This window comes from Cornus florida, unplaced genomic scaffold, assembly GCF_030987335.1.
Source record: "Cornus florida cultivar Cherokee Brave unplaced genomic scaffold, ASM3098733v1 CherokeeBrave_3.0.0_Hap2_Chr01, whole genome shotgun sequence".
NCBI classification, from domain to species: Eukaryota; Viridiplantae; Streptophyta; class Magnoliopsida; order Cornales; family Cornaceae; genus Cornus; species Cornus florida.
In genome coordinates this window covers 70,719,070-70,745,828 of record NW_026775571.1, presented here as the reverse complement: position 1 = coordinate 70,745,828, position 26,759 = coordinate 70,719,070, and the positions used below count along the sequence as shown (strand labels likewise).

General features: G+C 36.7%; 1 pseudogene; it reads right to left on the bottom strand.

The window, feature by feature from the left end:
- LOC132274311 (DNA-directed RNA polymerase II subunit RPB2-like) overlaps window positions 1–25,967 on the bottom strand; it is a 31,240-nt pseudogene extending 5,273 nt beyond the window's left edge.
- Window positions 25,968–26,759: the final 792 nt, after the last annotated feature.

Genomic DNA, 26,759 nt, shown 5'->3' with positions numbered 1-26,759 from the left:
ACCCTCAACTCTGCATCAGGTCATGAGGTGCCTCGGACCCGATGGAGATAAAGTGATAGACATTCGGGGGGATCAGGTTGCAGCCAAAGAGTGTTATTCCGTCACACTAAAGTATGCTGGGAAAGGGAAGGCGCCCGTCCGTTCGGCAAGCCCCAGATAGCAATTACAGGAACCTCCGCCCGGGCAGAACAGGGTGGAGGAGTCAGTCGACTTGACCGAAGAGCCCCTTCTGGATGTGCAGATCGATCAGTCCAGGCCAGAACGAACTACCAGAGTAGGTATAAGACTGACCAGAGAAGAGCAGCAAGAGCTAGTGGATTTCTTGTCCCACAATGCCGACGTATTTGCATGGAGTCACCTAGACATGCCTGGAATTAGTCCCTCCGTATCCTGTCATTCCCTGAATGTCAATCCCAATTTCAAACCAGTGAAACAGAAGCAGCGAAGATTTGTTCCAGAACGCAATCAAATCATAGCGGAAGAAGTCGATAGGCTGCTTGATGCGGGATTTATCAGAGAAGTGCACTACCCTGATTGGTTGTCCAACGTCGTTGTCGTGCAGAAGAAGAATGGGAAATGGCGAGTATGCATTGATTTCACCAATTTGAACAAAGCCTGTCCGAAGGACAGCTTCCCGCTGCCTAAGATTGATCAAATGGTGGATGCCACCACCAGGTATGAGCGTTTAACCTTTCTGGACGCTTATTCAGGTTATAATCAGATCCCTATGGACCCCGCAGATGAAGAAAAAACTTCTTTTGTCACCGAGCGAGGAACATACTGCTACAAAGTTATGCCTTTCGGACTAAAGAATGCGGGAGCAACTTATCAAAGACTTGTTAGCAAAATTTTTAAGAATCAAATGGGAAAGATTGTGGAAGCCTATATTGATGATATGGTGGTAAAGAGTAGGAAGAAGGATGATCATCTGAAGCATCTGCAAGATGTATTTGATGTACTGAAGCGATATGGGATGAGGCTCAATCCAACCAAGTGCTCGTTCGGTGTGAGTTCCGGACAGTTTCTGGGACACGTGGTCAACCGCAGAGGCATCGAAGTTAGCCCCGCTCAAGCAGAGGCTTTGATTAAGAATGCCGAGCCAAAGACGATCAGAGAGGTGCAAGCCCTCACAGGACGAATAGCTGCATTAAGTCGATTTATTTCAAAATTGTCAGATCACTGCAAACCGTTTTTTGACACGATTCGGAGCCATGGAAGGCAGGTCTGGGGGGATGAGCAACGACAAGCATTGACTCATTTGAAGGAATATATGCAGAATCCACCAGTCCTGTCAGCCCCAGAACCGGAAGAAAAGTTATTTCTATATCTTGGAGTATCTGGTGTCGCGACAAGTGCCGTTCTGATTCGTTGCAAGGAAGGGGTGCAATACCCGGTATTTTATGTAAGCAAAACAATGACAGAGGCAGAACAAAGATACTCAAAGGCCGAACGGGTGATACTTGCACTTGTAAATGCAAAAAGAAAGTTGAGGCATTATTTCGAATCCCACCCCATAGCTGTTCTAACAACTTTTCCAATCAGAACGCTTATGCACAAGCCAGAGCTCTCGGGCAGAATGACAAAGTGGGCCATAGAGTTGAGTTCATTTGACATAACGTATGAGCCGAGAACAGCTGTCAAAGGGCAAGCGGTGGCCGATTTCCTGCTAGAATGTGATTCCGAGGATACGGAAGAAGACCTTAGATGCGGCTCTTGGAAACTTTTTGTGGATGGCTCCTCTAACCAGATGGGGGCTGGAATTGGGATCAAACTGCAAACCCCAGAGGGTACTTCCTTGAGTCAAGCACTCAGACTTGAGTTCCGAGCCACCAATAATGAAGCGGAATACGAGGCGTTGCTAAATGGGTTAAAGTTGGCCAGAGAGCTACAGATCAAAAGTTTGACTGTGTATAGTGACTCGCAGTTGATTGTTCGGCAGGTAAATGGTGAGTACGCGACCAAGGATGACACGATGGGGGCATATCGTTCTGCCGTTCTGCATAAAGCCAAGGACTTTGCAAAGATTGAATTCATACAGTTACCGAGGGAACAGAATGCAGATGCGGACCGGTTAGCATGTAGTGCTTCGAGTTCCGGTGAAACATTGGCGAGGGTGATTCCAGTAGGAATACTGACCCAGCCATCTATTTTCGAAGAACCCTTGGACTCTGACCCTTGGCAAGTCAACGTCATACCGTATGAACCGAGTTGGATTGACCCCATCATTACTTATATTCGAGATGGCGTTTTGCCTATGCAGAGGGATGAAGCTAGGAGACTCAAAAAGAATGCTGCAAAGTACGCCATCGTGCGTAACCAGCTGTACAGAAGGTCCTACTCTGGCCCATACTTGAAGTGTGTCACCCCCGCGGAGTCGCAGCAGGTATTGCGAGCTATTCATGAGGGTGTGTGTGGTAATCATTCTGGGGGGCGATCATTAGCGCATAAAGCAATGACACAAGGGTATTTCTGGCCAAACATGTCAAGAGATGCGGAGGAGTTCTCTCGAAGGTGCGATAAATGCCAACGATATGGACCATTGATCTACCAACCACCTGAGGAATTGCACGTAATGGCCTCGCCATGGCCTTTCGCGCAATGGGGGATGGATGTGGTCGGTCCTCTGCCAACTGCAAGAGCTCAGAACCAGTATGTGTTACTGGCCACGGATTACTTCACTAAATGGGTGGAAGCAGAACCATATCCTAGCGTGACTCAGACTCATGTGAGACGATTTATTTGGAATAATATTATCTGCCGTTTTGGCGTTCCAAGATCAATAGTCATGGACAATGGCACAAACCTCGACAGCAGGCAAGTAAGAGAGCTGTTGGAAGAGTATGGAATCAACCAGAAGTTGGCTGCAGTAAGTCATCCTCAGGCCAACGGACAAGCAGAAATCACAAACAGAACCATTTTCGCCTACATGAAGAAGAAGCTGGAAGACCATAAAGGGAAGTGGTTGGATGAGCTCCCGAACGTTCTATGGGCTTACAGAACCACCCCAAGGCGGCCGACTGGGGAGAGCCCGTTTGCAATGGCATATGGTACCGAGGCAGTTATACCGGTTGAGCATTTGGTCCCCACTATCAGAAGCTTAGCATGGAGTCGAGATCAGAACGACAAAATGTTAAGATTGAACCTCGATATGATAGACGAAAGAAGGGACACAGCGGCTATAAGGTTAGCATCGTATCAGCAAGTATTGGCGAATAGTCACAACAAAAGAGTAAAACACAGGGATTTTGCCCCTGGCGATCTGGTTCTGAAAAGAAAGGTGGGGATGGTCAAAAAAATGATGCCACCCTGGGAAGGCCCATACAGAATTGTAGAAGTCATAGGCAAGGGAGCATATACGTTGGAAACCATGGCGAGAAGGTTGGTCAGCAAGCCCTGGAACGCCACGTCTCTGAAGAGGTACTACCAATAAAAGCTAAGTTTCGGCTTTAATTGGATGTTGTTTGTTGTCAATCAAATACGTATGAATGTGCAAGTTACTGAAGTTTACAAAAAATAACTTTCTTTTCCAACGGCCTACTAAAAAGTGAAAAGCCAAGTGGCAAGTGGCATTCTAGCCGAGCGCCAGGCACTCAAGCAAGATAAGTGGCAGCTGGCACCATAAGCCGAACGCCAGACGCTTGCTAAAAAATGAAAAGCCAAGTGGCAAGTGGCATTCTAGCCGAGCGCCAGGCACTCAAGCAAGATAAGTGGCAGCTGGCACCATAAGCCGAACGCCAGACGCTTGCTAAAAAATGAAAAGCCAAGTGGCAAGTGGCATTCTAGCCGAGCGCCAGGCACTTAAGCAAGATAAGTGGCAGCTGGCACCATAAGCCGAACGCCAGACACTTGCTAAAAATTTAAAGCCAAGTGGCAAGTGGCATTCTAGCCGAGCGCCAGGCACTTAAGCAAGATAAGTGGCAGCTGGCACCATAAGCCGAACGCCAGACACTTGCTAAAAATTTAAAGCCAAGTGGCAAGTGGCATTCTAGCCGAGCGCCAGGCACTTAAGCAAGATAAGTGGCAGCTGGCACCATAAGCCGAATGCCAGACACTTACTAAAAATTTAAAGCCAAGTGGCAAGTGGCATTCTAGCCGAGCGCCAGGCACTTGCCATAAACAAACACACGGCAAAGCTAATATAAAAGAAAAGAGAGAAAAGGTATATATGTATTGAAAATAGGTTGAACAGAGCACAACACAAAGGGAAAAAGAGTTCTGTCATTTCATTGATATTAAGCATTGAGTTTACAAAAAGTGAGATGTCCATCGTTACAAAAAGGTATGGAATCGAAGAGTCCGGAGGAGCCCTAGCTAGATGCCTCAGTACCAACAGCATCCTGGTTGTGCCGACCCGCCTCCTCGGTCCCATCAGCCGTCTCACCTTCACGAGGTGGGGAATCAAGATGAATGACTGAATCGTTCGGCCGGGGCTCAACGTCAGCAGTGGCTATGGAAGGTACCACAGTTGACGATTGAGGAGCGGTCAGAGGCAGAGCGGTAGGAGGAGCTGTAATGATCCTTGAGGAAGCAATGTCCTGGCACTCATCGAATATGTGCTCAGCTTCGGTGGGTTCTGGGTCGACATAGACCCCCAGAGGTTCGATCCCTAAATCCTTGTCGACCTTATCTGGAGTGGAGCTGGTCTCTCCCTCATCCGGAACTCGGTCGGCGAAACCTTCTCGGAATCCTTGAGCATATCTAAGAGCACCGACCCTTGAGAACCGAGCGTGAAGAGCCAGCATCCCACCGCTCACTCTGCTGATCGCATCGATCAGAGCGGTACGCTCGTCCAGAGCTCTCTTCTCAAAAGCCATCCGAGCAGACTGTTCATCAGCCAGAAGGCGCTGGAGCTCTGCCTTTTCGTCTCTGATTGAATCACGCTCAGTCTGCCAGACGCTCTTTTCAAGCTGGAGGGCATCCTTCTCATCCTGAAGAGAGTCATTCTCCTTCTTCAGGACATCTCTCTCTTGTTCAGTTTTTTCAAGCCGAGCCAGTACCTCGGTATTCTTGATGGCGAGAAGGTCATTTTCTTTATTAGCCACCTCCAGGCTATCAGAAAACTTACGAGCCCTGGCGTTCCCCATCTCCACCTGCTTCTGCATAGCCATTATTCCGAACAATGTCTGCATAGATGTACATTAATAACGGTTAAGCCAATAGTCAGGTCGGGCGAAGGCAAGACCAAATAATATGAGAGAATTCATGAGTTGGAAAATAAACGTCACCTCCATAGCAGATTGGGGAAAGTGGCTGAACACATCCTTCTGGGATAGGCCCTTTGCCGCCTCAAGGTCTTTCGGAGTCCACATGCTCCTATAGTACGCCATGGCGGTCTGGCCATCCTTCAGCATGGTCTCGTTCGGTTTCACGAACGTCCCATCCGTTCGGGTGTACCGAGGGGCCCATGGCGGTAAGGTGGGGATAGAAGGGGGGACCCGAAACAGAAGCAGAGGCACCAGCTGCAATAGGCCCGGAGGGAGCAGGAGCTCTGATCGGGCGATGCAAGAGAGCACCCGGCCCGGAGACCCGGGTCTTTCTTATGAGAGGTTCCTCCTCAGGATCGACTCCACTGTCAGGATGAGGCCTTTTGCCTCGTTCTTTGTCCCGAACGCCCCCCGCGGCAGCAGGAGCTGTGGTAGTTTGGGGAGACGCGCTCGGGTTGGCAGCAGGGGTGCTGACAAAAGAGTTAATAGCCACTGTACTCGGGATAGTGTCAGAGATGGTGGCTGAGGAAGAGGCTGATGCTGGAGAGGAGGTCGCCCCAGCAGCAGGAGTGGCTGGGGGAGTATTTTTCTTCCTGCCAAAAGAAGGAATCTGAAGCCTGCTCATGTTGTAGCCGAGTGATGAGAGCGCTAAGAGGTTGTCTGAAGTGAGGAGATCTGAGCATGAAGGAATATCGTTCAGAACGTATTTCTTCAAGTAATTACTCCTATCCCTGCAAACACTGTAGCTCAAGTCATCACAAGGTATTCCTAAGGAACGGCATAAGAAAGTACAAAAATGGGGAACGCATGTTTCGCAGGGGCAATCATGTTTATGAGATTTGAATTTCTTATAGGAGGAAACAGAACAGACACCAAAGGCGCTCGGGATTGGGTAACCCTCTGCAGCCGGCGAAGACCAAGCCCCATTAATGCCCACGATGCTATCCCTCCAACCCTTTTCAGATTTAATTGTGTCCGTACATATGGACATCTTCTCGAACGGGTAGAGGTGGTAGAAGGGCTCGTTAGTACGGATCTTACTGACCTTATAACACAGAAGAAGATCTATGAGGTCAAGGTCCAGATTTCTGTCACGCATCAACAGGAGCATAACGGATATGATTCTAAAGAAATTGGGGTTTACCTGCAGGGGGGATATCCCTAATCTATTGAAGACATAACTAAAGAAAGGGTGCAGAGGGAACCTAACGACATTCAATTGAAGGTTCGTGAATAAGACTTCGCCGGGCAGGAGGCCGGCACCGGTCATAATGTTAACGTCCTTAGGGCAAACCCTAACTTCGATGTTGTCAGGAAGTCTAAGTCTCATACGAAGAACATCCAGATCTACAACCATGGTGGAAGTGCTTGAAGGATCTAAAAGAGGGTAAAAAGAAGCCTGCCGAAAGTAAAAAGGAACAAAACTAACCTCTGAGGACTGCAAGATCGCTGGAAGAATGACTCTTGAAGGATTTCACCAGAAAAAGCTTAGCACTGTTCTAAAAAGAGAGAGATTTGACTGATGATGGAGACGGTAAAAAGGCATGAAGTGGTATTCTAGAGCCTTATAAAGGCGAGGGGGGCCCGAGGGCCGAAGCGTCAGGAAGGCGAGAAATTCATCGAGCCCCGGAACATTGATTCTGGATCTGACCGTCCGTTCCCCCACGTGGTTTTCTCGAGCCGTCAACGTCATGATGAGACGCCATCAATAATTACCCCCTTATTAAATAAGGGGCAATTATGGGGGCAGTTGAGGAGGCCCAGGACGACATGGGCCGGATCTGACTTGCAAGCACGACATCCGGTCCGTATAGCTGGGTCGGCCCATAAAAAGACACTGCCATATGGGCCGAACGGGAATAAGCCCATCAAAGGTGACCAGGACTTATGGAGGAACAGGCCCAGATCCAGCAATCCGTCAATATTTGTAAATATCTTGTAAATATCTATAAATAGGAGAAGGAATGGAAAGAATGGGAGAGATCTTTTTGTTGAAATGTAAGAATTCTAGAGAGAGAAAGAGAGTATGAATTTCTTGCATCTTCAGTAACACTATTACACATATTTGAACTAGGCCAAAACAGGGTCAGATAACATGTGATAAAGGTCTTGAAGTACTGGAGTTTGAGAATACTAAGTTAAGCTTAAGCAAACCAGAAGCTAGAATAAAATTTAACCCACTTGAATTTGACCAGTATGCTCAACTTGGACGTCCTTGGCTTTGTAATGGAAGCAAATTTTGTAAGTGTTATTTATTATTATTATTATTATTTTTCCTCTCAGACATATTGTCGAACACCTATCCCACATTCCCACCCTCCAATCCCTTCGCCATCCACTTGGTTCCATATTATCTGTAACCCATTTTCCAATCCGAGGTGGAAGTTCATTCCACCTGTTTCCTCTCCGGATTTGCATTCCTTCGTAAATTGTCCTTCCCAAATCCCAATCCTCTGTTCTGAACAAAATTTGTGTCTTTATCAGGGCTAGAATTCTTTTGCTGAATCTGAAGGACTATGCTGCTGCAAGAAGAGCTTGGATTGAATGGGACTTTCCTTCTTTTTGTTAGAGAAGTTCTTGGCATTTATGTGTTGACCATAAAACCGCAATCGCCCAGAGCAAAGCGGACAAAATCTACTGTCGTGACACATCAAGCCTCCACCTCATCCTCCCCACAATCTTAATGGAGTCTCAGTTACAGCTTGAGGCTCTATTACCAGGTTTGAATCTGGTATTGCTGAGTGCCGTTATTTTATATACAACGGTTACTTTTATGTTTACTTTTAACTCTCTCCATTGGGCAGCCCATAAAAGAATTTCTTACACTTTGTAACCGTCTGGAGGGCTAACTACTGGTGGTTATGTTTGCGTTTGGAAAACGCTGGTATTGAGGTTCACATTTGTTACCCATTATTTGTCTCGCTCAAAAACACTAGCCCCTGGAGCTACTTACAAATTTTCTTGTGTACATATAGAGGAAGTGTGGAACATTTATAAATTAAAAAAATGTCATTCGTCAATCAGTTAAGGTGGCCTGTTCACATTAGGTTTCATGACTTTCATAAAAAATTTAATAAAATCTTAAAAGGAGACAATATTGTATTTTTCCAAAGTTCAGAACTTTATTGCTTAATTGTACAGTAACAAGTTAGTAGTCAGTTTTTTATTTTTAGGAGGACTCTTTTCTCTCTAAAATATTAACTTTTATGGAATAACTCTACCCAATAGAAAAAGAAAATAGACTTAGCAAATTTTTTCTTTTTCTCCTTTCAATTCCGTTAAGGAAGGATTTTTATTTATTTTTATTTTTATTATTTTTTGTTTAAACAATATGGGAGGACTTAGTAATTATGAATAGAGAAAGAGAAAAGAGCTAGAAAAAAAAAAAAAAAAAAAAAAAAAAAAAAAAAAAAAACATGTGAGTTTTCTGTCAAAATTTTTGTAATAGATAATTTTTTTATTTTTATTTTTTTAGAACTCCACTACTCTCACTCTTCTATATCCAAACGATTTTAGTAGAACTATTTATTTAGTTTTTTCATTATTAATACCTCCTTATTATAAGGTATATAATTTTATTTAAAACATTCAAATTTATAAAAGTCACGTATATTGCTCCTTGCACAACAATTGAACGGAACTATATATATACATATATATTTACATACCCATTTTGTTTGAACTGAGAATGGGTTTCTCCTATATATATATATACACACAAATATACATAATTAGTTTTAGATATGTACACACACATAATTAGTTTTAGAATACCCATTTTGTTTGAACCCATAATGAGTTTGTAATATATATACATACAAATATACAAAATTAGTTTTAGATATGTACATACACATAATTACTTTTAGAATACCCATTTTGTATAAATCCATTCTGAGTATATACAGTCACACACCCACATAATTAGTTTCCTATTCCAATTTGGATTTGGCCATGTATATACTAATTTGGAACTTTTATTAAACCTGTTTTAATTGTAAGCCATCTGTAATTTATTTTTTATTATAATCAATCAAATTCGTGTTTAATTGTTTTTAATTGTGTTGTGGACCTGTGGTTGATATATGTGGGTTTGTTACGGTCTGTATATGCGTGTGTGACTACTGTTGGTGGTGGCCATTGTGGGATGGTGATCATGGTGGTTGATGATTGTATATGTGTGTGACTGGTGGTAATGGATATTTTGGTCACTTAACATGGATCATGTAGGGTTAGTTAAATTATTTTATACATTAAATAATTTTCTTATAAATCAATACAAAGTCAAAAGGATAATGATGTCTTTTTACATGCAAAAAGTGGACTGACACAAGTGAAAAGTAATTTTTGAAGTGTGAGTGAAAACAGACCAATCTGAAAAGGTGTTAATGAAAACAGACCAAACGTTTGTAACGTGAATGATAATAATTTTCGAAAAATACTTAAATATAATATTTGACCAAATCTGAAAAGATGTTAATAAAATTAACCCAAATATTAATTTCACAACATTAACACAAAGATTCATGGTAGCACATGACAACTCCAAAATTTTAGAAGTAAAATACGTTTGCTTTTTAACTTCCAATGACATTAACTAAATTATAATTTTTTTTTAATAATTTTACAACATTTACGTAAAGACCCACTGTTGCAATTGGCCGTTCCTGGTTTACAATTTCTTTTAATGGCATTTTTTGGAACTTCTTGAGCAATGATGGTCAAGTGAAATTCAATGGATACAAAGTTAATTACGTGTATCACAGTATTCAACCAAAAAGAGCAGTGATACTTTGGCAGAAAGATTAGACCTATTTATTAGGGGAAATCTACATGACTTCTAATGTGATAGACTAGTTGTCATAGTTTTAAAAAGATTTCTTTAATTCTTTACAAGTTATTAATATATTATGTTTGTTGGGATACTGTACAAATTATTCCCCTCGCTTCAATTTCAGAAGAGAAGATATTTGATCTCGGACCACTTATATCTCAGTTTTGTTGTAGAATTCTTGCTAGCGATAACATTCCGTTCTATCCTCATCTCTTTTATCTATCTAAAGTAAATTCAATCCACCTATATCACTCTTAATTGCTAAGAAACAGAACTTTTTATTAGGGTTTTATTGTTTCCTTAGATCTATGGGGACTAAGAAAAATTTGAGTTTGAAGGTTGCATGTGGAGAAAAAACTCATGGTTTCCATGAAATTGATGGTTTTTTTTATTTGAAAAAGTAAAGTAATTTTATGATAATTTAAAACAGAAAATTAAAAACAAATATTTATAAGTTATACCCAATAAAAAACAAAAGCTCCCAATCAACTCCTACCATGTTTGTATCTCTAATCTATGTTTTCTCCTTCTATTTATTATTTATTTATTTATTTATTTTTTACATAATTAGAGAGAATTAAGAAGAAAAAAAAACCCTTCTAGTTTTATTACTAATACTTAAAGAATAAGATGATAAAATTTAGGGGAAAAAAAAAGGATGATAAATTTGTATCTCGATATATGCTGTGATAGTGTTCTATCCATATAGGATTTTTCATCATCGGTTTATCAGTTCTGGTGGTGTGAGAAACATGGTTGAGATGCCTAATAGAAGAGACATTGTACTTTATTGCGGCGAGGATGATAAAAATGAGAGAAAAACTGGAAAGAGAGGAGAGAGAAAATTTGATGAGAGAGAGATTGGTTTCCTATTCGATGAAGATGATATAGGAGAGGAAAAAATAGAAGAGGAATATTAGAGTTATTGACTTTTGTGAATTGTCATACCCACGTAGACAACCACATAGACTCGGCTAGACAATAAATTCAACTCGGTGTAAGTATTATTTTCCTACTTATATACTTCGAGTATTTACCTAATATATGGTGCATAAAAAAACTCTTAGACGAGGGAAAAATCATATCAAATCTTTTATTTTGAGTGATAAGTCATTTGGACTTGGTGCCTCAATAAAAATTATGCTTTAAGGTTTGACTCTACTAGAGTGCAAGCAATTCCTTAGAGTCACGCGTATAGGTGAAAAACCTCAACTTTACCTAACTTATGTGGAAGGTTCGCTTTGGACATTATTTCAGAGAATAGTCAGGCAAAAGTCCCACATACCCGTGTTATCAAATATATATATTTTGGTAGATTGTCTAATTGCAAGCAAACTAAACTATAGGGCCAAAATTGGGCGTTGCTTCAAGTGTTACGCCTAAGCCTGTTCATTTATTATTTGGGCTCGTCTCGTTTGAATTTATCTTTTGCTTATTATGAGATATATTGGGAATCATGTTTGCTGGAAAGGTGTAGTTGTTCTCGACCCAGATTTTCTTGATGAAGAGAACCTCACATGACAAAGCTATTTAATGTTTACAAGTTGGATTTCAGTCACAAAAAATGGGTAAAACTTGAATCATTAGGAGATGATCCGGTATTGTTTTTGGAAAAGTCAAAGTACAATTTTTTTTTTCTTTAAGCAACATTATCAATTTAACTTTCTTGAATTAAAAAAGTACACTATTATAGATAAATTTGATAATTCATTCACTACTATTAAAAAAAAAAAAAAAAAAAAAATCAACTTTTCTTGACTATTTGTATAAAGTGTACCATCTACATCTTGCCTCAGTGATTATCTATAGTTCATCTTCTAAAATGTAGCGAGATAAATTAATATCAAGAGATAAGGATAAAAGTTATTTATGTCGATTTGGTTTCTTACGCATTAAGAATATATAAATAATTATAAATCTATAAATAATTATAAAAATCTATAAATAATAAAAAATAAAAATCAAGAATAGTGCTTTATAAGCTAGTGAGTGACAACGGTCAAAATTTTCCTTATTATTAGAGAAAATGAGAGTACTCTCGGACAGAATTAAGTGTGTCTATGTTGATCATTTGAATGCAGTAGCAAATAATTTTAACGTGTTTAATTAACCTCGTACTACTTTTAAAAATAAAATATGCTTAGTTTTTAACTTGACACTAACTAAAGTTATAGTAAAATTTTAATTTCACAACATCGACATAAAGACCAATTGTAGCACTTGACAATTCATAGCTTTTGGAATCAAGGTTCGAACCCAGTAATAGAATTTACAATTTATTAAATGGCATTTTTTTGGAACTTGTGTAATGATTTTTTATTATTATTATTATTTTTCAAATCAAATAATGTCATGTGGAATTTGAAAGATATATATAGTCACGACAAACACACTAAAATTAGGGGTCACAAGTAGAGGGGCTTTCGAGCGTACGAGGAAAAGCTTTCAGGTCGGATCACGTTGGTCTTATGGGGCATTAGATAATGGGTTTTTGTATATAGCTAACACTAAATTATTTTTCTAACAAAAAAAAGAAAAAAAAATTATTAGTTTTAACATATTTTTCACGTGATATCACAAAATTTGCACTTATTTATGTATGCTTTCTCAATTTTAAAAAATGGCAACACTTCAAAAGTGAATAACTTAGATAAGATCATAAGAAAATCAAGTATAATAAGTACCTTTTTTTGAAGATTTTTTATTTTTTTATGGCAATATAGTACCTAATATGTTATTATTGTATATTGTATATCTACATATGTTATTATTGTATATTATATATCTATATGCATTATAGATTTTGAAAACGTCAATTTTATTGACTCGTTTTTATTTTAAAATTTTCCATAAAATATACTCTTTGTAAAAAAAATGTATTGTGCACTTGTTTTATATGAATTAGGTACAATGTAGCATGGTTAACATCTTACTTGATAGTTATTCACAGTGAATTTCTAAAATTTAGCAATGTTGTTGGAATTTTTTCTTTTTATTAATAAATTAGCAATTCGATATAAATATTAACATGAAATGATTAAAATAATAATTATTCAATTTTTATTCAAAAATTCGGTTGGATTTAATCCCATGGATTGACTTGAGTGATCAGTCATTTTGGCTTGATGCCTCGTTAAGTGAAATTCAATGCATGCGTTAATTATGTGTATCACAATATTCAACCAAAAAATGTATTTCATTATCCTAGAAGTTTTTATGGCCAATGCTGCATAAGATATAATAAATATGTGTAATACTTATATATTTCGAGTATTTACCTAATATATGGTGCATAAAAAAAACTCTTGGACAAGGGAAAAATTACATCAAATTTTTTATTTTGAGTGATAATTCATTATGTTTTAAGGTTTGACTCCTTTACTAGAGTGCAAGCAATTTCTTAGAGTCACACGTATAGGTGAAAAATCTCAACTTTACCCGACTTATTTGGAAGGTTCGCTTCGGAGAATAGTCGGGCAAAAGTCCCACATACCTCAGTTTCCATATATATATATATATATTGCGGTAGATTGTCTAATTGCAAGCAAACTGAACTACAGGGCCAAAATTGGGCGCTGCTTCGAGTGTTACGCCTTAGCTTGTTCATTTATCATTTGGGCTCATCTCGTTTGAATTTATCTTTTGCTTATTATGAGGTGTACTGGGAATCATGTTCACTGGGAAGGTGTAGTTGTTCTCGATGCAGATTTTCTTGATGAAGAGAACCTCACATGACAAAACTATTTAATGTTTACAAGTCCGATTTTAGTCACAAAAAATGGATAGAACTTGATGATGCGGTATTGTTTTTGGAAAAGTCAAACTACAATTTTTTTTTTTTTTTTTAACATTACCAATTTAACTTTCTTAAATTGAACTTATGAAAAGTACACCATCGCAAAAAATTTGATCATTCATTCATTACTAATACAAAAAATAATAATAATAATAATAATAAATAAAAAATTACTAAAACTTGTCATTTTTAAAATATATATTTTTAAAATGAGACATTTATTTTGAGAGGGAGAGAGTATATTTTAAAATAAAAAATAAAAAATAAAAAAAATCAACTTTTCTTGACTATTTGTATAGATAATGAATAATATTTGAACATATCTTAGTGTACCATGTAACATGCTTACCATCTTACCTGAGGGTTAATTTGGTTAGCGTCAACTAGTTAGAAAGGAAAAGAAATAGAAATTTTTTACTAGTTGATTTTCTTTAAAATGTTTTCTTTATAAAATAGGCAAAAATTTGTGAAAGTTGTATCATCATATGTTAATTTTCAATTATACCCTCGGTAGTTATTTCTCTTCTTTTTTTAGACTCAGGAGTGACTTCTTTTTGATAAACTAGGACTCCTACTTATATTATAACTTTCTAACTCTTTAAATTATGACTCCTAATTAAGTTACAATTTTCTAACTTTTTAAATTAGGACTCTGTATATATATATATATATATATATATATATATATATATATATATATATATAGATATATGCATGCACATATATTTTTATTCATAAAATAATTAACTATAATTCATTTTGTTAAATGTAGCGCATTAAGAATAATAAAAATTATAAATCTATATATAATTATAAATATAAAAAAATCAAGAATAGTGCTTTATAAGCTAGTGAGTGCCAACTGTCAAAATTTCCTTATGTTAGAGAAAATGAGAGTACTCTCAGACAGAATTAAGTGTCTCTATGTTGATCATTTGAATGCAATAACAAATAATTTAATGTGTTCAATTAACCTTGTACTACTTTTAAAAACAAAATACGTTTGGTTTTTAACTTCCAATGACACTACCTAAAGTTGTAATAAAAGTTTTAAGAGCAGTGATAGAGAACTTGAATATTTCTACCGAAATAATCACTGAATCTTACGTGACTTTATTCACGTCAAATAATTTTATTACCTAACTCTTTATTATCGATTTTTTCTCTCCCAGTTTTTCCTTTTTCTCTCTTCCTCTTATTTTCTCTCCCTTCTCCGTGTCTGGTTCTTCATCAATTCTTCTTATACATCCCCTCTCTTGATATACACATATTCAAAATATTTTAGAGATAAGATCCAAAATTCTTTATCCTCGCTCCTTTTTCAAGATCACCTATTTTTCTTTATTCATAAATCTTCAAAAAATAAATCTTTCCAATCCCAAATAAAAAATATACAGAAGAAATTTTTTTTTTTTTTTTGGTAAGTAAATATCCACACAAGAGTTGCCATTACAAAATACATTAATCTCTTACAAAAAAAAAAAAAAAAAAAAAAAAAAGAAACCAATGAATCTTCTCAAAATTTCTATTTGATTTTTATGAATACAAAATCTGAATAAGAGAAATTGTAGCTTTTATTTTCCTTTTCTTTTTTGTTCTATTTTGGTTTTGTGTTTTTATATTTGCAAAACATGAAGAAATTTAATTTTTTTATTTATTTTATCTCCAATTTTACGAAATCAAAAGAAGAGACAAAATCAAAATCAAAGATAATAGTGAATATAGAAGAAAGAAGAAAAATCAAGAATTAGAGGAAGAGAGAAGAGAGAAGGAAAGAGGTAGGAAGAGAGGAGAGAGAAGAAAAGAGGTAGGAGTTATGTTTTTAGAAAATAATCTAACGTAGCTCAGCCACGTTAAATTCGACCTTTTATTCAGTTGTTTGGCTCGGCTCACTTATCATTTTCCAAATTTTAATTTCACAACATCGACATAATGTCCCATTGTAGCACTTGACAAAGTAAAATTTACAATTTATTAAATGGCATTTTTTTGGAACTTGTGTAATGATTTATTATTATTTTTCAAATCAGATAATGTCATGTGGAAATTGAAAGATGTATATAGTCACCACCAACATGCAAAAATTAGGGGTCAAAATTAGAGGGGCTGTCGAGCCTATAAGAAAAAGCTTCCGGTTGGATCACAATGGTCTTACAGGCCATCGGATAATGGGTTTTTTTGCATATACCTAACACTAATTTATTTTTCTACCCAAAAAAAAAGAAGAAATTATTAACTTTAATATATTTTTCATGTAATATCATAAAATTTCTACTTATTTATGAATGCTTTCAATTTTAAAAAATGGCAACACTTCAAAAGTGAAAAACTTAGATAAGATAATACGGGAATCAAGTATAATAAGTACCTGTTTTGAAGATTTTTTTTTTTTTTTTTGAATGCAATAGAGTATCTAATAATTCTAGCTGAAAGCCAAAACCCCTCTACATATTGTATATTATATATCTATATGTATTAGAGATTTTGAAAACGTCGATTTTATTGGCTCGTTTTTATTTTAAAATTTTCCATAAAATATAGACTGTTCGTAAAAAAATGTATTGTGCACTTGTTTGATATGAATTAGGTACAATGTAGCATGATTAACATCGTACTTGATGGTTATTCACAGTGAATTTCTAAAATTTAGCAATGTTGTTGGAATTTTTTCTTTTTATTAATAAATTAGCAATTCGATATAAATATTAACATGAAATGATTAAAATAATAATTATTCAATTTTTATTCAAAAATTCGGTTGGATTTAATCCCATGGGTCGACTTGAGTGATCAGTCATTTTGACTTGGTGCTTCGTTAAGTATTAAGTTTAAGTTTCAACCCCCTTTGAGTACAAGCTATTCTTTGGGATCAAGTCCGAATGCCCGAACTTTACCCTATCCATATGAAGGGAATGCTTTGCACAGTATCCCGTGGAAACCCTAGCAATAAATATATACGGAGTATATATATATATATATATATATTAGTTGAATGTGAGTGGGGCATAATCAGATGAGTAGGGTAAATAGAACTATTGGGCCAAAATTGGGCCCACAACACACACCGCCTTTTAACACACACACACACATACACACACCCCGGCTTTTAAGTTTTAACGTATGCACACTCAATATGCGCACACAACTTTAGTTTCCTATTTTGATCATCTCTGCAGTTTCCTATTTTGATCATCCCGCATATATATATATATATATATATAGAGAGAGAGAGAGAGAGAGAGAGAGAGAGAGAGAGAGACTCTATTGTTAACAGAAACAAACCCTCAACTCTACCATTTCAAGCCTTATACACAGACATGGCAGTGATTTCCAAAAAGCCATGAAAAGAAGAAAAACATCGCGTGAATCAGATTCATTACCGCCATCACCAAATTGGTCTGGACTTCCAATTGAATTGTGGGAGAAAATTCTGAACCGATTGTCCGTCGGCGACCTGCTTAGTGCCGGCGCGGTCTGTCGTTCTTGGTGCTCTGTTGCAGAAGTCCGGATATCATCACTAGTGAGTCCACTTCTTGATCAACCACTGGTCTTGCTTCCTGGCAAAAAAAATAGCCGCTGCTTATACAATTTTACCGAGAAAAAGTTCAAGAAGCAGATGATGAATATTCCACAAGACTTGGCTAATTGCAAATGATCATCACATGTTTTTTGGACGAAGAAGCATTCCCATATATCTTCAATCCATTCTTAGGGGCTCGGATTCAACTTCCACTTTTTTGGGTTGATTGCAAAACAAGCCGTGATTGCTTCTTTGTCAGGGAAATCAAGAAAGTTGTATTGACATCGGACCCAATTCACAGTAAGAAAAACTTTTGGGTTGTAGTAATTTATGGTGATTCAAAGCTTGCCTTTTGGAAGTGTGGAGATGGTCAATGGACTGCCCTCCATGGTGCACATCAAGCCTACTGTGACATCATATCCCACAATAATCATATTATTGCTTTGGGTGAAACAGGTTCAGTTGAAATATGGGATTTCAATGATTCTGCCCCTGTAAAAAAGATGGACATTCAGCCTATTTTTCCTGAGAAAAAGGTGGAATTTGAAAATTCTCTTGGAGATGATCTTTATACAATTCAGAGTTACGTGGTGGAATCAAATGGTGAACTTATGCTTATTATGAGGTATATTGGGAATCATGTTCGTTGGGACGGTGTAGCCGTTCATGAGGCAGATCTTCTTGATGAAGAGAACCAATGCTGGATTTGTCCTCACTTGACCAAGCAATTTCATGTTTACAAGCTAGATTTCAGTCCCAAAAAATGGGTAGAACTGGAAGCATTAGGCGATGATCGCGTGCTGTTTTTGGGTCGGAATCAATCCGTGTCATATTCAGTAAATGGTTTCCCATTCTGTAAAGGGAATTCGATTTATTTCACGGACAATTACTATTGTGATCATTTGGGTGAGAATGACATGTATGGGCATGACACGGGCAGGTTTGACATGGAGAATCAGAGTATAGAAGTGATTAATGAAGATGAAGATGATTAGCATAAGATTCAACCAGCACCCATTTGGGTTGTTCCTAATCCATGCTAGTAGAGACATCTAAGATATGATTTAGCAGAGTTGTTTCTTCCTATTTTTGTATTCTTATGGGCTTACAATTTTGTGCATTAATACTGAAGGTAAATTGCATATTTGTTATCAGTAACAAAGTAGTTTTTGATTTGTTGGTCCTTGCAATGAATGATACCATTTATCTTCAAGCTTATACTACTGTCTAATGGTCAATCTTTGCTTGAAAATGGCCCTCTTTTTGAAAGTTGTTCCGACTGACAATCCCAAAAGACCCAAAAACAACAACAAAAAAATAAATAAATAAAAATTGAAAACAGGCTCAAGTGGTAGAAGCAAAAAAAGGACTGAAATTGTACAGTTTAATGCGCCCTGCACCTTCTATCATATTCAAACAAAACAGGTTTAACTCTTCATGGGTGTACAATAAAGGAAATTCTATATTTATCTTTTATTGTTTACCATTTACCAATAAATTGATCCATATATAACACAATCTTCTCTTCTATGATGCCTTTCTTCTAATCTATAATTTATTAAAAAAATTGTTTGGCATATGATATACTTACTCGATCAAATCATATAAAATTTGACAACGTCAAGCATGTAACAGAGTTTAAAATGAAGATGGCAACTGGTGTGAGGGAGAAGCTCAAATTTGTGATGTTCCAGTGGTGTAGTGACTTGGATGTTTTTGTTAGTCATGTTCCTACATCTATGACAGATTAAGAAAATACACAATTAGTTCAAGAAGGGACTAAAGAAGAGGTAAAAAAAACTGCTCCTGGACCCTATGAAAGCCCGTGGTTCTCATGGATTAATTATCAAAAAAATTGGAAATATATTTCCCAATACAGAACAAGATATAAATGTGTATATACTTCGAGTATTTACCTAATATATGGTGCATAAAAAACTCTTGGACCAGGGAGAAATCACATTAATAAAATTTCTGGCTTTGACAAGTATTCACCTAATGTGTGTGTGATATATATATACTTCGAGTATTTACCTAAGATTTTTTCTACGAGTTTAGCCAATCGATTAAAACCACTCTTAGATAAGGTAATCAGAGAGCAATAGGGAGCTTTTGTTCCTCAAAGGATGATTAGTGATAACATTTTAATTGCTAATGAGTTGATTCATTTTCTCAAGAACAAAGAGAATCAGAAAGAGTCCTATATGGTACTAAAGTTAGAACTGGAAGAGTACAACTAATACAATCAGTCCTAGTGAGCATGCAGTTCTACTGGTCTAGTCAATTCCTATGGTGGTTTAGTGGCTTGGAAATCTAAAAGTCACTGCAAAATAATATGGTGGTTTAGGTTTTCTTAGCTCGGAAACACAAAAGTTTGTAATATATGTTGATACATGTATCTGAAAGTTTATACTACACTCTGATGGTCAATCTGTTCTTGAAAATGGTCCTCTTTTTCAAAGTTGTTCTGACAAGACTGAAAAAAATTGAAGTGGTAGAAGCAAAAAAGGAGTGTAGTGTACAATTTAATGCATCCTGCACCTTCTATCACATTCATGGGTGTTCAATAAAGAAAATTATGTATTAATCTTTTATTGTTTTCCATTTACCATTAAATTGATCCATATATAACACAATCTCCTTTTCTATAATGCCTTTCTTCTAGTCTATAATTTATTAGAAAGTTGTTTGGCATAAGATATATTGACTCGATCAAACCTCACAATTATGGGGCTGCAAACATACAAATTTTAACAACTTCCAGAATGTAACAGAGTTAGAAAAAAGTCACCATTAAAAAAAAAAGAAAAAGGAATCAACGTATCACCAACAACTGTTTTGCTTCAAGAGGGCTGCATAACAATCTTAGTAAAAACAAATTTATTCTTCTGATTTCGGTGTTGCCTTCGAGTGTCTTAACAATACCAGAGTCATCCTGGTCAGTAATTACCAGCTAATGGAGAGGAATGTCCTTTAAGGACTTAATTAACTCATATGATCGGTTCACGATAAAGCTAAATTTGAAAACTATTTGATCATGAGCTATTCTATGTAAATGGAAAATACACACTGAATAAACTACACCAATCCAATTCATTGGTCAAGTTAAATTTGAAAACTATTATATATGACGAAAGAAAGAACACAGCTAACGCTAAAAGGAGTCATGTGGTCTTAACAGCAAAAGCATTGGCAGGTTATAACTATATCATTAGAAGTGGAAAAATTCACAAAAGATTTGAATAGGATCTTATGTGAACACCTAGAACATGTTAGTGCATACCCGTCTCCTCAGCCGTCTCAGGGTTTCCACCAACATGTCAGGACCACGATGAATGCCAACCCAACAACCATTAACAAATATTTTGGTAGCCCGTAGAATCACTGCAGGAGAGATTTCCTAAATTAAAAGGAAAATTGTAAAACAGGGAAAGAAGCTAATGAAAATTATAACATCCACACATACAAAAGTCAAAAATCTCACCTCAAAATTCTCAGTACCCCGTTCTTCCAAAAATTCCAAAATGGGATATGCTGCTGATCCAACTGTTATATACACCATCAGTGCAAGATTCTTTACCAGTCCACAAGCCTAATGTAACACCAGATGACACACAAATGTAAGTAGAAAAAGATGCAAATTATAACGCAGAGTTCTATATTATGCAGCAAACTCACTTGTCCTTCAGGAGTTTCTGCAGGGCACATCATTCCCCTTGGGAATTGTGCAACTGCCGTGGTTTTGCTAGTTTCCCTGGTAAATGCAATTTCTAACACAGTTAAAGCTGAAGGTTAAGAAAAAATAAACAAGCAATGGAGTTGCAACATAGATGAAACTGTGTGTGTGTGTATGTGAGAGAGAGAGAGCCCTTATGGGGAAATCTAGACCCTTAACAGCATCATTGAACAAACAATGACAGAGAAAACTAAAATACCTTCTCGCCCTATTGGAGAATTCAATCTTCACAAGTGTGACAAAGTGGAGGCATATGTTAGGCGATTTAACACCTATAGAAATCGGAGAACATTTTAAAAATGATACTGCACATTCACCGGCTGCATTTGCCTGCCCCCGGTTCCCAATAGCAAGTGAGTATTTAAGGCCACTAGTAATTGGTTTCGCTTTAATTGCAAATTGCAGATTAACATCCTTCCCATTGTCAACACTCTGCACGATGCACAAAATTATATACATTCAAGCACCAGCAAAAGCATCAAATATAAAATATATTAAAGACTCCATATGTAAAATAACCTTCTGAGCATAAGCTCTCACATCCCTTGTTAACTTTCTGACTAGCTGCAGTAATATAAACAACCACCAAAACTTTAGAAACCCAAAATCATTGAAAACCCAAAATGAAAATCAAGGACTTTCAAATGGTCATAGAAGCTCCAAAATATTAAAGCAATGACAAACCATTCGAAAGAGGCCACCAAGCAAAGGACCAGTAAGATCGAGTCTCTTATTGCCATAGTGATCCCTATCATCCTCTGCCCTTCGTCCAATTGCACATAGCAGAAGCCGGTGAATAATATATCTGGTAGAAAAGCAATTAGTGTCTCTCTAAATCACTAAGAAGCCACAAAAAAGGAACATATTCAAATTAGACGAAACCTACCCAAAATAGTAAGCTTTCTTTGTCTCACAATATTCTCCTACACCAACATGAGGAAGCATTTCCTTTTGGAGGATCTCTTTGGCATACCTATGAAGTAAATGAACAAAAGACTCTTCTTAAACAAAAAAAGAAGCACAAAAGATAGCTTTACACTCGAGTATAGCAACAGCCAGCAATCATAACACATACTTCATCCTCTTTTCATTTGTGACACCGACAGTGGCCCCTCGTTTCCCGAAGTAGTCCAGTGCAACCTGCAATACAGGAAGAAAAGCATAACCGTCTCAGTAAGGCCACAATGCCACATCACCACAAGAAAAGCGAGAAAGAAAAAAAAAAAGAGAGAGAGAGAAGAAATCAAATGGATGCTAACATTTACAATAACATATACAGATTAAGTCCCAAAATTAATTAATTTATATAAATGACACTGAATTTGCAATCTAGGAAACAAGAGCTGAAACCTAAACAAATATATTGAAGCTGCTAAAAAATCAAATATGAATTAGAACTGAGAGGACATTACTTTTGAAAGGTAAAAACAATTTAAATGCCAGCAAGCCCGAAGATTATGTTTAGTTTATATTGGAAACATGAACCGCTATATTTATTCATATTGCTTGAAGTTTAGCTTATTCAATACAGAGCAAACCAGAAAGAAAAGCTAATCTCACACTAACTGCCCATTAAAAAAAAAAAAAAGGATAACAGATATAAAAATTTAAATGATGATATAATACAGTGGGAGAGTTACCTGTTGATTTTATGTTACAAATGCTTCTTCCAAGGAGGGTTGAAGCAACTCCATGAGTGTCAAAGAAATCATAGCAAATATGTTCTAATATATCTTTGTCAGCAACAAATCCTAATGCCCGAAACACAATTATAATAGGAATCTCAGTCCGAATGTACGGAAGGGTAGGAACCCTGCAGTTACATAACATACCCAAAAACAACAAAAAATTCATAAATTCCATAAGAATTCAAAGGCCAAAAAAAAAAAAAAAAAATAAAATAAAATAAAATAAAGACTGCTTTAAAAAACACCCCTAAACACCATATTTAATGCCCATTACCCCTTTGGCACAATTCTGTGAAAGCATCCACACAAACATGCTACTGCGTGGCCTGTTCTGGGAGTCCACCATTGATCGGACTTCCACCACATAGGCATACTTGTTTGGCTGCCTCTTCTTAAACACAGACTTGATTGGTGCTCACCTTCTACTAAGCAATTAGAACCTTTTCACTCCCATTGATAATAAAATACCCACCTTAATCATATGGCCACTCTCCCAGCTCCGTCAAAACCTTCTCTGAATTCTGATATAATGTGCAGTAACTCGACCGGAGCATTATAGGAACCTAAAGTACATGGCAAAAAAGAAGCAGAAAGTCAATCCTGAAGGACAACAAAGAGGCATAAGAGCCTATTCCCTGTTGTCAAACTTTCATCAGTTCGGAATCCAATTCGCATACCTTCCCAATCAAGACTTTAGTAAAATCTTGAGTTTCAGTTACTTCTTCACCATCATGCCCTTTTTTTTTTTATCAATCTCTTAGTGACATCCACTTACAACAGAGCTGAGTATGTTAGATTCCTCAATCTCGCTGCCTTCGGAAACAAAGTCACAGTTTCTCCATCTGACATCATTGGCTTACTAAAATATATCTGACCAAAGCTAATCTTATAGATGGTCTGCAAGACACCCATAATCATTACTACCAAGAAGCAAAGTTAACCCATAAAGGAAATTCTATTTCTACTTTCAATCAACCAATCAACAAAACTATTTACTCGATGGATAGTATAACAATAATAATTTATTTCTCTTGTAACATTTAAAATCACATTTATTTTTACAGAACAGAATACAAACATGGTTTGTATATCTATTTATATAAAATGCTGACCCTAAATAGTTGGAAAAAGGCGCTTTGTAAGGCATATTTATTATATAAAATATGTAGAACTTCCATTAATTTATAATGTGGAAGATAAGACTTAAAGTCAGAAAGATAATTATATTAAATATACTACTACTATACTTTTACCATATTTTTGCCATTACAATTGTATTTGTGGTGACCACGTATACCATAGAAAAGATAGGTTGAATAATTCGGGCATGTCATCTTGTTTTCAAAATTGTCTTATGTGATTCCTCTTAAAATGTGTTTGTGCTACAAAAATCACTTGGGCAGTGCCTTAGCTGCACCGGCCAAGTTCCTGACATAATGTAATTTATTTGGAAATTACAGCCAAGGACAAGTTCAAACACGTGTCTAAAAGTGTCTACAAATGTCACAAACATGGAAGCTCCATAGAATTGTCCATGCTTCTTAGGCAAGAAACTAAGAAATGACAATCCAACATCAAGAAGGAACTCAGACCAACACAAAATTTGTTTTCATTTTTGCTTCCCATCAAACAATTACCGAATTGTATCTCCCACATACAATTGCATTAACTAACCAATAAATACAATAGGTTCTAGTAAAACTTATATTACAGTTACAATTAAACAATGATGAATCTTTACATCCTTTGTCTCATAGGTTCATTTAAAGCAACCCAGGATTGCCAGTGTTACAGAACTATATAGTCATAAAACAGCTAACCAATTATCATAAGCGAAACCATAATTTCAGTTCAGCCGAACTAACATAAAAAAATATTAGGCTTTTCCAAGAACCACCCAGGAACACAGGAAAAACAAATTACAAAACCATCCACCTAAAGCTACTTCACACTAAAATCACATAAAGATCTTCAATTTCCACCTTCAGTCAAACTATTAACATAAGTTATCTTGACCAACCAACTAAAGCAACTAATCAATGACTATTTTATATCAGAAGTCCATCATTCAGTTAAACATAACAATTTTTTACCCAACTACTTCAGGCAGATATTCTATTTCACTATATCTAAGGTAGTCTTGTTTGCGCTTGCCCAAACCATATTGATCAATTTAATGCACCCTGCACCTTCTATCACATTCATGGGTGTTCAATAAAGAAAATTATGTATTAATTTTTTATTGTTTTCCATTTACCTTTAAATTGATCCATATATAACACAATCTCCTTTCTATAATGTCCTTTCTTCTTCTAGTCTATAATTTATTAGAAAATTGTTTGGCATAAGATATATTGACTCGATTAAATCTCACAATTATGGGGCTTCCACATCTTCTTTTTTCTTCCAGTAAATGAATAATAAAATAAAGAATCTCACTCTTATGGGTCTGCAAACATATAAATTTTGACAACTTTGAATATGTAACAGAGTTAGAAAACGTCCCCAAAAAAAAAAAAAAAAAAAAAAAAAAAAAACGATACAACCTATCACCATCAACTGCTTTGCTTCAAGGGGGCTGCATAACAAATTTATTATGCTGATTTTAGTGTTGCCTTGGGGTGTCTTAACAATACCAGAGTCATCTTGGTTTATCATTACCAGTTAATAGAGAGGAATGTCCTTTTAAGACTTAATTAACTCAAATGATCAATTAATGAAAAAGCTAAATTTGAAAACTATTTAATAATAAGCTATCCTACATAAACGGAAAATACACATTGAATAAACTATGCCAATCCAATTCATTAGTCAAGTGGTGTCACCAGTGAAGACTACTTCAACATTTTAAATGGTGCTTTAGGCTTTCTGAGCTTGGAAACAGAAAACAGAGCTGCAATTTTAAACATATGTGGAAACTTGTGTCAAATGCTCAAAACAACCTATGCCTCAAACAAAATACTTAATCAGAAGGAGATGCTTTGGGGATTTTAGCATGCCTCAACAAAGCAGTTGGATATGGAAAAAGCTACTTCAGCTGAGTTCCTTAGCAATGCCCTTCTTAATTAAAAACAAGGATAAAATGGTTCAGAAACTCTCTTCCGGACTAACAATTGGCAGCAAGAAGGCCCTCTGATCCTCAAATACAGCCACTCGCCAGCCCATCTCTCCTTGATTCTTCGCAACCATTTTACTCAGATGATTCTTAGTGTTTCCCTCCACAAATTCTTTCCCGGTTCCCAGCTTGTAAGTTGCCTGTTAAAAGACCCTTGGATATTCAAGTACTGCTTGAAGCTAGGTTACTTAATTAGCTTATAGCTTGATTGGCACAGGGAAAGAAAGTAATGCATATAATCCTTTAGACCAATATGAAACTATGGGCTGTATTGCAAAAGGATGCACTAGCAGCGCGACCAATACCTAGTTCTTAATATAATTTTTCAGAACGTGCACGAATGGACACTTAAGAACTGAAACAGGATGGTGTAGCAAGGTCCCTTTGGATTGAGAATCAATGCTTGATCTCATAGCCCCAAGAGTAGGTTTATTAACTCCATGGCTGCTCCCATTTCCATAGCTCTTCTTCTCTCCCTCCTTTTTGATAATGTTGTGCCTTCTCAACCCATTGATTTCCTCTACAACAGATTCAACCCAACATACAGATATGGATTCAACCAAACAAACCTTATTCTAGATGGATTTGCTACCATCATCCCACAAAGTGGAGCTCTTGAGCTTACTAACAAATCTTCTACTAATGTCAGAGGCCATGCATTATATCCCCAACCAATTCAATTGTTCACCAAAAATTCTTTTTCTGTCAACTCTTCTAATTCCTTTAGTACATACTTGTTTTTGAAAAAGTCCCCAAAGATGATAACCAAGGTGGCTATGGCCTCGCCTTCACTTTATCTCCTTCACCACAATTTCCCGGAGCTGAAGGGGATCACTACCTCGGAATTTTCAACTCAACAAATGATG